This window comes from Cervus elaphus, chromosome 11 (assembly GCF_910594005.1).
Source record: "Cervus elaphus chromosome 11, mCerEla1.1, whole genome shotgun sequence".
Taxonomy (NCBI): Eukaryota; Metazoa; Chordata; class Mammalia; order Artiodactyla; family Cervidae; genus Cervus; species Cervus elaphus.
The window spans coordinates 18,067,601-18,081,291 of NC_057825.1; the positions used below are offsets into that span (position 1 = coordinate 18,067,601).

General features: G+C 52.1%; 2 long non-coding RNA genes across 3 annotated transcripts; both read right to left on the reverse strand.

Moving 5' to 3' along the window:
* Nucleotides 1–395: 395 nt before the first annotated feature.
* On the reverse strand, nt 396–2,825 carry LOC122702951. Its single transcript, XR_006343376.1, has 3 exons — nt 2,704–2,825; nt 2,359–2,455; nt 396–856 (listed from the first exon to the last, which is right to left on the reverse strand). It is a non-coding gene; the product is annotated as an uncharacterized LOC122702951 (long non-coding RNA).
* A 1,821-nt stretch (nt 2,826–4,646) lies between these two features.
* On the reverse strand, nt 4,647–12,652 carry LOC122702657. 2 transcript variants are annotated; one of them, XR_006343288.1, is made up of 3 exons: nt 12,287–12,652; nt 6,428–6,539; nt 4,647–5,488 (listed from the first exon to the last, which is right to left on the reverse strand). It is a non-coding gene; the product is annotated as an uncharacterized LOC122702657 (long non-coding RNA). The 2 variants fall into 2 exon arrangements; XR_006343289.1 differs by lacking the exon at nt 12,287–12,652 and adding an exon at nt 8,807–8,937.
* Between the last annotated feature and the right edge of the window lie 1,039 nt (nt 12,653–13,691).

Consider the following 13,691-nt stretch of genomic DNA (forward strand, 5'->3'; position numbering starts at 1 on the left):
CTCTCAAGAGTCTTCTCCAGCTCCACAGTTCAAAAGCATCAATTCTGCAGCACTCAGCCTTCTGTATAGACCTGAGACCATCTCAAGTCAGGGGGTTTTAGATGGAGAACTAGGGTCTAAAGTGCAGACAAGATGCCATAAAACCCTGAGAGGAGAAACCAGTGTGGGTGGGAGCAGCACAACAGAAACTATAGGGGATTAGCATCAGGTTGGCCCTTAAAGGATAGGCTAATAATAGCAGTAATAATTAATAATTGTAGCTAATACTTAACTGAGCACTAACACTGTCTTGATCGATTTTTATGGATTATCTCACTTAATTTTCACCATCACCCCAGGACACAGACGTTAGTCATACTCCCATTTTACAGACAAAGAAACTGAGGCTCATAGAATTAAATAATGTGCTTAAGTTTGCACAGCTCACTATCGGCAGAGTCAAGATTTAAACCCATGTGCTCTGACTTTGGGAACAATGCGCTCAGACATTGTCAAGAGGGTTTGGGTATATCGGCTCCTCTACACCTGTGGCACACAGGTCCTCAAGTCTGGCAGCCTAACCCAACACAGATTTATTGCCTCACAGTTCCGATGGGTCAGGAATCCGGGAGTGGCTTAGCTGGTTCTTCTGGCTCCCAGGCTCTCAATCAAGGTGACAGACTGTGATCACCGCAGGCTCCACGAGAGGAGGGTGTGGCCCCAAGCTCACTCACGTGGTTATTGCAGGCCTCTGGTCTTGGCTGGTGCCCTGGTGGACTCCTTGCCCCATGGGCCTCTGCACAGGGCCGCCAGCTTCCCCCCGAGCGAGAGCGAGAGAAGAGGGCAGAAGTCACAGTCCCCGTGGAGCCTCATCACCCTGGAAGTGACATCCCATCACTTTTGCCAACATCAATTCTTGGGAGGCGAGTCCCCAGGCCCAGCCCACACCCACTAGGGACGAGATTGCACAAGTGGGGCCCACCCGGGGGCTCGCGGAGGAGCTGGGTGCCCCCAAACAGCATGGGGTGTAAGCCCATTGTCTCCCTGCTTGATTCCCCAGCCCAGGAATTCTACTTCTGCTTCCTTAAGTAACAAGAATAGCCTCGAAGTGAGTTAAACTTGATTCCCAACCTCAGAGAATGGTCCTCCCATTCTTCCCAGGAAGTAAAGTGAAATGAACTGAAAGTCGCTCAATCGTGTCCGACTCTTTGTGACCCCATGAATTCTACAGTCCGTGGAGTTCTCCAGGCCAGAATACTGGAGTGGGTAGCCTTTCCCTTCTCCAGGGGATCTTCCCAACCCGGGGATCGAACCCAGGTCTCCCACATTGCAGCCAGATTCTTTACCAGCTGAGCCACAAGGGAAGCTCTCTTCCCAGGAACTGAGTGCCAAATAAGACGAGTGCTCCTTAAAACTCCTGTGTACCAGCAGCTGCGTAAAGAAGCGCCAATGTATTTGCACCATGCTGGCATGAGCCTGAAAACTTGGCACCGCCGGTCCCTCTGCCCACTCCCTCACCACCCGACGGCGGGCAGCCCCCTGCGCCTCTCGAGTGCTTCATGTTCCATTGTCACCCTTCCCTCCCCGTGACCCCTGATGAAGAAACCTCCTGAAGAGTCCCCCCTTCACCCACCTCCAGGCATCACTGTGGACAGCACCTTCTGAGAATCCCTACACACACAGGGCAGACCACCTCTCAAAGACCATCCACGGCTCCCCGTGGCCAAAGGGCAAGGCCCTAACTCGAGCCTGGCACTCAAGACCCTCTGTCTTGTAGCCCAAACCGGCTCCCCACACAGCCCCCCTGCTCCAGCAAAGACGGTCCACGAGCTCTGACCCTTCCTGCTTCTCACACCATCTCTAAATCTCAAAATACTTTTCCTGCTCCTCTTCCCTTACCCAAACCCTAGTCTCCCTTCAAGGTTAAGCAAATTCATGCCCAACCTTCTCAGTGAACCTTTTCCAAGGCTACTCTGACTCTCTGAAGATGAACTTGGCAGGAGACAGTGTGTGCTCAACAGGGTCAATGAAATAAAAATACTCACCAGAGCAAGCAAACTATTCTAGAAAAACTGAGTGCCCTCCCTAAACCCACAGTCCTGCCCTCGTTTTCATGACCTATTGACTCCCTTGTGGTCACCCTGGACTCGACTTTCCAGCTCTCCTGGGCAATGGTTCCCATATCCTCCCAGCTGAACCCCTACCCTCTCTGAGCCCTGAGCATCTCTGGCTCCCAAGGTGCTCCTGACCAAGTCTGAGTACTTTCATGGGCAGGACTGTGTTCTGTTCATCTCTGAGTCCAGAATGGAGCTGAGAAACTGGGATAAATGTGGTCGGGAACGAGGAAGAAGGTGGATACTGCTCCTTGCAAGGACTCACCTCTAAAAAATACACTAGAAGCGCTTTACTCTTTTTCTTTTGGGCTCAGAGACACAGGCTCTCTTTCTGCTTGAAGTCGGAGAATATAAACTCCACGCTGTGTGGACAAGGAAGAAAGGATGAGGAGGAGAAAAGACCAATCACCCACTGCAACTGCTTCAGCTGAAGAGGCGCCGAGCCCAGACGACGCACGCCCAAGGCCTCGAGTGAGATACAGAGGCAGGACCAGGGAGAGGCAGGCGAGGAGCAGCGCACCCCACCTCCCAACACAAGGGCGTACCCCAAGTCTCCCCAGAACAGGCTCCAGTCCCCTGGGCCCCACCAGATGACACCCACATTACTCACTGCACATCTACTCTTGAACTTTACATTCTGCTGTTCTCTTTTCACACATTGTTCAGAAATAAATACTGGTGCCCACATTACATTCTGCTTATAAACAGCTTGCCAGAGAGGAGACAGGCCCAGGGCTCTCTGAGACGGGGAAGGAGGGGCAGGGGAGGGCAGGCCATTTGCATAGAAGGTGGAGTTCGATGTGAAAGTTGCCTGGTGTGAACATGGAGCCCTGCCTGCCTCCTGGCACCACGGCCGTGAAGGCAGGGCCTCAGCTGTTCTCAGTGAAGCCTGGCTTTTCTGCAAAGCACCTTATCTCAGATTTTTGGCGTCTGAGGTTCACTTCGGACCCTTAAAAATAAAAAGAGCTTTTTTGTGTGTGGGGGTTGTATTTGAAGACATTTACTGTTTTAGAAATTAAAACTGAGAAAAATGCTTGGATGCTTATCAGTTGGTATCAAAAATAACAGGTGGTGCTAATGGTAAAGAATTCACTTGCCAATGCAGAGATGCAGGTTCAATCCCTAGGTCGGGATGATCCCCGGGACAAGGAAATGGCAACCCATTCCAGTATTCTTGCCTGGAGAATCCCATGGACAGAGGAACCTGGCAGGCTACCATCCATGGGGCCACAAAAGAGTTAGACACGACTTAGCGACTAAATACAACAAACCATAAGTGAACTCCACAAGCGAGGAAAATGCAGCAGATGAGGACTGTGACTATGAGAGTCCAGTCGGATGGGATGGGCTGGCATCATGCTGAGGTCAGGAGTCTCGGGTTCCAGGGCCAGCCCTGCCTCCAACGTGTGGGCGTCTATGAGCAAGCCACCAAAAGCGGGGTTTGTGGGCCCCGTCAAGTGGTGAGTGGTGGGGTGGATGAACTCAGTGGCTTCTGAAATTCTCTTCTGAGAAGCACAGATATAATTATGAAACATCCACAAGTGATAACATTGTGTGTATTCACCCTACAAACTCTAATGAATATGAAATGCCATCATTGCTTACACATAATATGACTTTCCAACCAAAAATGTATACATAAGTCATCTAACAATATTATCATAACCAAGAGTTCTATAAGACGACAGGAGGACAGTACAAAAAACTAAATAGCTTTCCGTGGAGCAATAATCATTAGAAGACTTCTCAGTTCCCATTCCCAGTACAGTTCATAAAAATAATATGTTGGAATAAACCTAACAAGAGAAGTGTAAGACCAACATAAAGAAAACTGTCAAAAAAGCATCAAATATTTCTTATGAAAGATCCTACTCCTAGATGGGAAGTCTCCATTTTTAAAGATGTCAATTCTTCTTCAGATTAATCTATAAATGTAAGCTTAAAAGTTGTCATGGAACTTAGCAAAATGATTCTAAACATCTTATAGAAAAAATAAACATGTAATTATAAATAATTTATAAAAGATAAATGAATAAATATAAATATACATATAGCTTACATATATATGAATTATATACATATATATTCATCCAAAATTGGGAATATATACATATTCATCCAAAATTTGGGAGAGGGTAAAACTTAGGGAGGACTTCCCCCTAAGTATCAAATACATAATAATCAGAACATAATCAGTTCAGTTCAGTTCAGTTGCTCAGTCATGTCCGACTCTGCGACCCCATGGACTGCAGCATGCCAGGCCTCCCTGTCCATCACCAACTCCCGGAATTTACCCAAACACATGTCCATTTACTCAGTGATGCCATCCAACCATCTCATCCTCTGTCATCCCCTTCTCTCCTGCCTTCAATCTTTCCCATCATCAGGGTCTTTTCAAATGAGTCAGCTCTTCGCATCAGGTGGCCAAAGGATTGGAGTTTCAGCTTCAACATCAGTCCTTCCAATGAACGCCCAGGACTGATCTCCTTTAGGATGGACTGGTTGGATCTCCTTGCAGTCTGAGGGACTCTCAAAGGTCTTCTCCAACACCACAGTTCAAAAGCATCAATTCTTCAGTGCTCAGCTTTCTTTATAGTCCAACTCTCACATCCATACATGACTACTGGAAAACAATAACAAATGATAAAACAAAACATAATAATGTATAGTAATTAAAGCACTGGGGATATATGTGCATAATAGACAAATAGACTAGTAGAATATATTAGTGTCCAGAAATAGACCCATTGCAAATGGAAATTTAACATATGGAAAAGGAAGGTGAAGCAGCTTTAAAAACATGGCCACAAATCCTTTGAAGTGTCTTCCCTCTAGAGGAGGGGCCCACGTCTCCTGAATCTGATTGGACAGGTGACTTCCATCCAGTTAAGTGATGCCATGTGCCTTCCATGGTGAGGCCCTAGAAGGTCATGCACCTTCCCCCTGGTTCTGCTCCCTCGAGGTGCCCTGAGCTTCCATCAAGATGGCAAGCCACCCAAGGCTCCATACTATGAGGAAGCCCAGGCCACACAAAGGCCAAGTGTAGGTGCTCCAGGCAGCTTTTTTGAGGTGAGTCCAGCTTTTGAGGCCACCCAGACCAGGTGCAGTCGTGACAGGCAGCCCAGATCTGAGGTCAAAGTCCATCGTTAGCTGGTGGGTGGGTGCCTAGGTCAGGGCCCACGTGCTGATAGGGGCCCAGTAGATGATGGTCTCCTTTTCTTGCACCTCCCTAAGGGAAACTAACAGAGGGAAGATTCAAGGCAGCCCCTGCAGACATCACATCTTGTGTTTCATGTGAATACAGCAGTAGGAGTCCTGAAAAACAGGTCATCCCAGCACTGCAGAGCAGCCGCCTGCAGAGGGTGGCTTCATCCTTCATTGGTGAGTCTTCGCATCTGTGAACAGGAGAGCCAGAGGCGGGATCAGAAGGGCAGTGCCCGCTCTGGACTCTGGAGACAATGACTGCCTCACTGGGCTGTGCCGGCGAAACAGCACAGAAACAGCTGGAGAACGACCCTAAGGCATGAGCTCAGAGCCGGCACCTCGGAAAGCTCGTGGGACAAAGACAGGGAGGGCTTGCTGAACGGCCAAGAGACGGCCCTCGCCCGTGTGCCAAGAAAGGAGTGGCACTTCTTCCCACTGCCTGGTCCTTTCCGTTCTCATAAGCAAGGGCATTTTTTTTCTCTCGCAAAAGAGACGAGATCTAAAAAATCAAAGAACAGACACTGAGCCCAGAAAATGCAGGACAAGGACTCACGTCTGCTTGAGGTGAAGCATGGTTGGACCTGGCCTGAGCAGATGGCAATACGTTTATCTAGAATAAAAACACTGCCTATGACACTGTATCTCCTATTAAAACTGCAGCTCAAAAGGCAGAAGTCCACAGCACAATCAAACAGCGCGGCACTGCTCACATACAGAAAACTTGGAAGAGGAGAGTCACTGAATCAAACACGATACACACACACAAGATGAAATTCCAGGCAGCCATGCAACTGATGTTGTATGGGTAGGTTTATCGACAAGGAGATATGTTTAGAAGATGCAGCCAAATGAAAAAGAAATATTTTCAAAGATGTACATAGAATATGATCCAATTCTGGCCAAACGGTATAAAAAGCAAAAGTTTACATACAGGGGTAGAAATGAGAATAGCAGTTAATATTGCAAAACAGCGAGCACATCTGAGTGGTAGCAAGCATAATGCATGGTTTTATTTTCTCTTTTTTATTCTGCATTTTGTGAACATGCACCAATTTTATGTTCTGGAATAAAATTAATGTTTTGATTTCATTTTTCAGATCCCAGGGAATTGAACCAAATTTGCAGTTTACCAGTCCTTTGTCATTGAACACTCCTGCAGTGGTGCGCTGGGGTCATCCGAGCAGGTATTACTGTCTCCACTTCACGGCTGGGGAAGCAGGGTTCAGGCTGGCCGGCTCCTGCCTAGAACAGAGGGAACCAAGGCTGGATCTCCAGGGCTTGCTCTTCACCAGGAGGACCAAGAGGACACAGAATCTAAGGCCAAGCCCTCCAGGTGCCCCCAAGTCTGTGCCCACCCCCAGCCAGGCTGAAGACCCCAGACCGAGATGGCTCTTCAGCCCTTCTCAGCTCTAGCGTCACCGTCTTTGAGTTTTGTTTCGTGTGTTCTGTCCCTTCCCGTCACATCGGAGGTGGCTGCCTGAGCTCTGAGCCTCAGTGGAGCCAGAGGACACTTTTCTGCCAGAGGACACTTTTCTGGCTGTGAATGGCTTGGGCTCCTGCAGACACTGAGCTTTCCTCCCAGGCTGTTCCAGGAACGTTCCTGACCACCGTGTCCAGGAGGGGTGACATCGTGGGGTCAGTTCCAGACATCTTGGGGTTGCGGGGGGCGACTCCAGGCCAGATCAGACCAGCCTGGGTTAGAGGATCAGCAACTAGGAAATTTGCTCCTTGGAGGGGCTGACAGGGACCCCAGGGAGGGGAAGAACAGTGCCCTGTCAGAAGCACAGGAATCTCTGGCCCAGAAGCCAGAAGTGTGGAGAGCCGCCCCCCAACACCCCGCCCCGTCCGATGGAGGAAACAAAGACTCCAAGCCCTGGGGCAGGAGCCCTTCACCCTGAGCCAGGACTCAGAGGAGGCAGCAAAGGCTTGGGGTTTGGGGACCAGTTGAACCTGAGCTTCCAGCCTGTGAGCCTGTGGCCTTGCCGGGCAGGCTGTGGGCCAGCGTCATCACTGCTTGTCCTGATGCTGAGGAGTCCTCTCCAGTCCCTGCCTCTGTCTCTTCGTGTCATGCCACCCTCATCCACTGACAGCAATGGGCCTGGCCAGCGGCATCACCTTCCTGGTGAAAAGTCTTCAGTGGCACCAGCCCGGACTCCCCTCCCAGCACTAAAGACATCCAGACCCCGCTCCCAGCACTAGAGATGCCCAGACTCCCCTCCCAAGAATCCCAGACTCCCCTCCCAGCACTGAATATGCTCAGACTCCCCTCCCAATATGCCCAGAGCCCCCTCCCAGCACTAAAGATGCCCAGACCCCTCTCCCAGCACTAGAAATGCCCAGAGCCTCTCCCAGCACTAAAGACACCCAGACCCCCCTCCCAGCACTGAAGATGCCCAGACTCCCCTCCCAATATGCCCAGACCCCCTCCCATCCCAGCACTCCCATCCCAGCACTCCCAGACTCCCATCCCAGCACTAAAGATGCCCAGGTTCCCCTCCCAAGATGCCCTGACTCCCTTCCCAGCACTAAAGACACCCAGATTCCCCTCCCAGCACTGAAGTTGCCCCAGCCCCAGTCAAGTTTTCCCAACTTGTCCACTGCAGATCTCTCTATACAGCCCTAGTATTCCAGTCTCCCTGGCCACCGGCTCTGCCCAGCGTCCCTCATCCTCCACCCCAGCCTGGAGGCCCTTCTCCAACAGCGATCCCACTGAAACCCTGCTCTGCCTTCATCAACCTGCTGAGATTCCCCTCCACCACCACAGGGCCCGCCCTGGGCCAGACCGCCACCACTGGAACTAAATCCAGTCCTCCCAGTGCACACTCACTCTCCACCCCTTGTGCTTCCATAGCACTTGCAGCCTCTGCCTCAGTCCTCCTGTATCCACATGGTCCACCCCCACCAACTTCCAGAGGGCAAAGTCCACTTCCTGTTCCTCTTCGAATCTCACCACCCCAAATCCCCATCACCTTCCAGGGCAAGACTCAGTGAACACAATAGGCACTCACGGAAGGCTTGTAACAGTGACAGAACTTCACAGCCAGCTCAAAATTCTGCTCCTAATCTAGCAAAACGGTAGAGTGTTTGGTACAAAGAAATCTACAAGCTGGTGAAACAGTCTTTAAAATCCAACACACCTAAATCTTCGATGCTCTAAGCTCTTCGTGAAATCTTTTTTTTTTTTAATTTTCTTCAGTTTTTGAAAAACAACCTCAACATTTTATCCCCATGCTATGCATAGATTCTGTCCTTCTGAATGTACGCAATGCTTTCCCTATCTTGCCCGGTCACCCAGGACAGAAAATAAAATCACTTTTAGAAATCAGAATCCAGAAGAAGATCCATCACTAAAATTCCTGGGAGGGGCCCCCCAACCTTCCATGAGCATAACTTGTAGGCCAGCGTCTGAACCGAGGTGCCCTGTGCTTCTAAACAGATGACCTGTCACCATAGCAACACTAACATCTGTCATTCCCTCAGAGAGAGAACACCCTTTAAGAGAAACCTACCTGGCAACATGTCAGGCTAACTTCTGTGCTTCTTACGCATCCTCTCAGGAATCTAGGCCCAAGGACCATGGGGTACACAGTGCTTCCGCGAACAGTCTAGAAGGGACTGCAACAGCCAAAGTGGCCTCTTCCCTGACCTGTCCCCACCTGTCCTTGGATGAGTCAGGTGCTGGGGCCTCCCCAAAGCCACAGCCTATTGGCCCTGCACTAGGGCACTTACACAAGCTGATTGCTATAAAACGATAGCTGCTGCTCCAGTGCTTTGCATGCATTTAACCCTCAGGACAACCTTTGCAGCAGGTGGCAGCCCCACTCAGCGACGAGGGGTGCCTCCAGCACGGGTCCCACCCGCCCTCTGCCACCATGGGGGCGAGGGCCACGCCTGGCTCTTGGCACACCATCCACACTCATTTTCCCCCAAAATCCCACTTCATAGAGGAGGAAACCGTCTTGGGAAACTGAAGTCGCTGGCTCCTTCAGAAGCCGTGGAGGTGGCGAGTGGCCAGCTCTCCTCCCTGGGGCAGCCTCGGGGTGCACATGCCTCCTCAGCAGCGCGGGCACCACGTGAGGGGCCCAGCTGTCTCCCTCTGAGCCCAGGAGCGGGTGCCCACAGCTCTGCTCGGCTCAGGGACAAATTTCAACCTGGAACCCTCACCCAAGAAGATCTTCCTCATCGAGGCTGTCAGTCCTTCTGGATCTTACGGAGGGGGGGCACCTCTGTGTACCTGAGGGAAGGAGGGTCATGGAAGCACGTGTGAGACTTTCATCCGCAAGAACCACCCCAGGATCTCGGCAAGACGCAGATGCTGTTGGGTGGGGTCAGGGTGGGGCCTGGGAGCCTGCATTTCCACCCAGGTGCCAGGTGAAGCCACTGATGCCCCAGCTTTAGGAAAGGGGACCTGGCCCCTCTGTGTAGAAGCAAAGATATGTCATGGGAAGATGCAGTGTTCCCCTGCCCCCTACCCCTCCACTCCCCGCCCCGACCCCCACCGCTTTGCAGGACTACTGTAGGCTGCCTGTTCTGAACCACAAGTTGCTAAGGAAGCTTTAGAGAAGGGGAGGGGTCCTGACCGCCATCCCACCCCAAGGCCTTCCTGGGCCCTAAGCTCACTGTTAGGAGCAGGATGGTTTCTCTGTTTCTGATACCCCAGGGCCTCGCTTAGGACCTTCTGGAAGGAGCAAGATGCCCAATAAACACTGACTGAATAAAGCAAAGGGGGAAAGAAGGAGGGCAGGGGGGAAGGAAGGGACGGAGGGGGAAGTCTGTTCCTGGCCCAGTCTCCCCGCCGCCCCTCCTGCCCACTGCATTTGCCACCAGCCTCCCGCCTGGAGCCACCACTGCAAGGTCAGGTCCTAGCCCAGCAAGGATCCAGCTCTCCCCATCTCCTCCCCAGAGCTGCTGCCGATCCACCCGTGACCCATGGCTACTGCCACCCACCCAAGTGAGTCAGACCTGGCCCCCATCTCTCCCAGCCCCTACAGCCGGTAGATTTCTAGGCTGCAACCTCATGCTTCAGCTGCTATACCCGCTCTGTGCTGAGCGGGACAGAGGGGTAGACATAAGGGCCTGCAAGAGACGGCGAGCACCGCGCTGCCAATGGCCTCTGCACCCTTCCTGAGGCTGCATGCGACAACCTGGGCCCGCCCGCGGGCGCTGGCAGCCCAACCTCAGCCCTCCTTGCTGCCCCCCAGGGGCCTTGCCAGCCCCCCTGCAAGGACGCCCCCAGGATGGTGAGCACCAGGCCAACCCACACCAAAACACACCTTCCTCCCTGACGAGAGGGGACTTTACCAGCCAGGATCCAAGGTGAAGAGCCCTGCAAGAGCAGCAGTGGAGGGGGGGGCGGAGTGAGGGGAGAGAGAGTGTAGGAGGAGAGAAACCCCCTGCCCAGGAGCCCAGAGGAACCCACACCCCCTGGGAGACCCACCCCTGGCCATCAGAGCAGCCACGGAAGGAGTTATCTAAGAAGCTAAGAACCCGACGCTTTGCAACCTCAGCTAATGATTGTTAAAGGGCAAATATTTATAAACAGCATCCCTACACAAGACTTCCCTTTGGTTTTTTTTTTTTAATAATTATTGTTTAGAGACAGTCACAACCCCCACCCCCACCCCCAACACACACACACACAGCAAATGCTACTTTTGACTGGTGTTCCTAAGGAAATTCGAGCTTCTCTGATAGCTCAGTTGGTAAAGAATCCACCCGCAATGTGGGAGACCTGGGTTAGATCCCTGGGTTGGGAAGATCTCCTGGAGAAGGAAAGGCTACCTACTCCAGTATCTTGGCCTGGAAAATTCCATGGACTGTATGGTCTATGAGGTGGCGAAGAGTCAGACATGACTAAGCGACTTTCACTTTCAAGGAAATTCAAGTCGTGGAGAAAAGCGAGTTCACCAGAGAAAAGAATCAACTTTTTATTCCTCAAATTGACTTAAAACCGTTCAAATCTCAGACACAGTTTCCTCAGAGTGGCTACCAAGACTGACTCCCCAGGGACACACAGATGGAGCCGCCATCCTTTGGGAACGGGGGTTGGAGGTGCTCTGTGGACCTGATCTACCTCCCTTTGCTTTACTTTCCCAAAATAGAGGCTCAGCCGGGAGGTTCGTCCACAGGTGAGTTAACTCACTCCAAGAGGGACGTGACAGCAAAGAGTGTGTCTATGAGGTGTCTATGAGGACAGACAGACCATGTAGGGACCATGGAAGAGCCATCAGCCACCCCGCCCACCAGAGGTGGGGTGGTGCTTTTCCTGCTTCTGCACCTCAAGACACTCTTTCCATGAAAGTCCACAGAGCAAACGTCATCACCGTTGCCTCCCTCCCACCCAACGCCCTAAATGATGGGTGTCTGCTGTCCCCGTGGCTCCGGGAAGACCCCCGAGTCTGGGGTGGCCAAGGCAGAACTGACCTGAGGCTCAGGGGCCTCCAGGGCCTGGGAATCTCAGGTCAGGTCCAGAGGCCAAGGTCTACCGCCAGCTGTCTGCATTCAGCACTGGCTTAGAGAGTAGCCAGCAGCCCATGTTGACGGGCACAAAAAGTCACCGGCAGCAGTTTGACAATGCGGCCGGGCGGCTGGGCTTTCTCACCGCCAGACAATGCCCGCTGGACATCGTGCGCCTACTAAGAAGCACAGCATTTCATTAAACAAACCAAGTACGGATTTGGTGGCTCTAGCTTCTATAGAGACACAAGTCTTTTCTCAGCGGAAGGAGAGCTGGCAGCTTAAACCCTAATCCGTCACGCGGGCCACAAAGTAGCCATAAACCCTGAAAGCAATGAGAAGGGGTTTTTAGGGGAGTGACAGCCAAGATCACTGAGTGTTATTCTTCTTCGCTCCACTTTGTCTCTTCCTTTGTTTTTCTACCTTTCTTTTTTTTACCCCACTTTTCATTTATGTTATGTTCATATATTTTTATGCCCTTATAAGCCACCCGAAATCTTTTCTTGAACAGGGAAGGATATAGTAAAAAATACCTGAAATGAAATGGGATGACACGGGATGAGGTGAGATGAACGATGGGCCGTCAGACTGTCCCCGGACCGAGGAGGGGGACTGGGGCCCCCGTGTGACCTGCCTGCCCAAGTCCTCCAGGGCATGTCCCCGGCAGGGCCAGGAGAAAAAGAGCTCCTGCAGAAGCAGCCGTGTTATGGACTTTCTGGGGGTTCCAGCTTCCATCGCTCCTGGCTCCAAGAGAAGGGTTTCTACTGTCGAAGAACCAGCAGTGCCAGAATTTCCTGGGCGGCCAAAAACACAATCACAAAACTGAAATCTGGGTTTCTGGCCCCACTGAGCCCATCTCTGAGTGGATGGGATGGAGGACCAGAACTCTGACCAGGTGAGTCCTGGCTCAGGGCTCTAGCACCACTGTCCTGGAAACATCAAGCCCCCCGACCAGACTCCACAGGGCATGTCCAGGACCCTCCCGTCCTCCGCCTGTGGCTCCCTGGCACCCACGTCCAGGCTCCCGCAGCATCCGTGCTGGGCCCTCCTTCCCTCTCTGACACCCACTCCCCCTCGAAGCCGCAGCCAGGCAGTGGCTCCCTGCTGCCCCGGACCTGAAGCCCCCTCCCTGATGGCCCCCACCCCGGCTCCAGTGGGGGCCTGGACGGCTCCTGGGCGGGTCTCCCCCAAGCCTGCCAGAGCCTCCCACTGCTCCACGTTGGCCTTCACTGAGCCTCAGCTGGGGCACCCAGCAGAGAAACGTTGACTCAGCAAACACAGGGATCATTACGACTTCCCTCCAAGGACTCACTCGCCTCGAACACACACCTCGTGACAAAGCACACCCCGCCGGACCCTCACCCCGCGACAGTCTGAACACCGTGTGCCTTTCCACGTCTCCAAGCCTGGCCCCTCCACCAGCTCCCCCTCCTTTCACCCTGATCAAACAGACTTAAGTTTTAGCCTCAGCTTCAAATGCAACTTCCTCTAGGAGGAGAAATTTTCCCTCCTCTATGATTTTTCTCTTACTCATTCAACAAACATTTCCTCTGTGTGCACTCTGGCTCAGGCACTTCACTGGACTGAGAAGGGGCAAAGAGGTGATCTCTGTCTGGAACCTGGAGGGGCAAGTAAATGCCACAGTGATTCAAGGTGTCAGCCCCTCCCAGGTGCCTTAGCCAGAGCCCTTTTCTGGTCCTCTTGTTTCACTCCTACATCTTTGTAATGTATCAAGGGTGCACACACACACACACTCACACACACACACACACACGCCCTCCAAAAGTGAGTGAAAGCTGAGTCTTGCTCATTAGCTTGGAGACTTACAAATAAAAGTTCATCTAGAAAGTTTAATTCAAAGAAACCAGGCCTGGGTCAGAGGAATATAAGTAAGGCTAAAAGTGAAAACTAGCAACCTATTAAAACCACAATGAGACA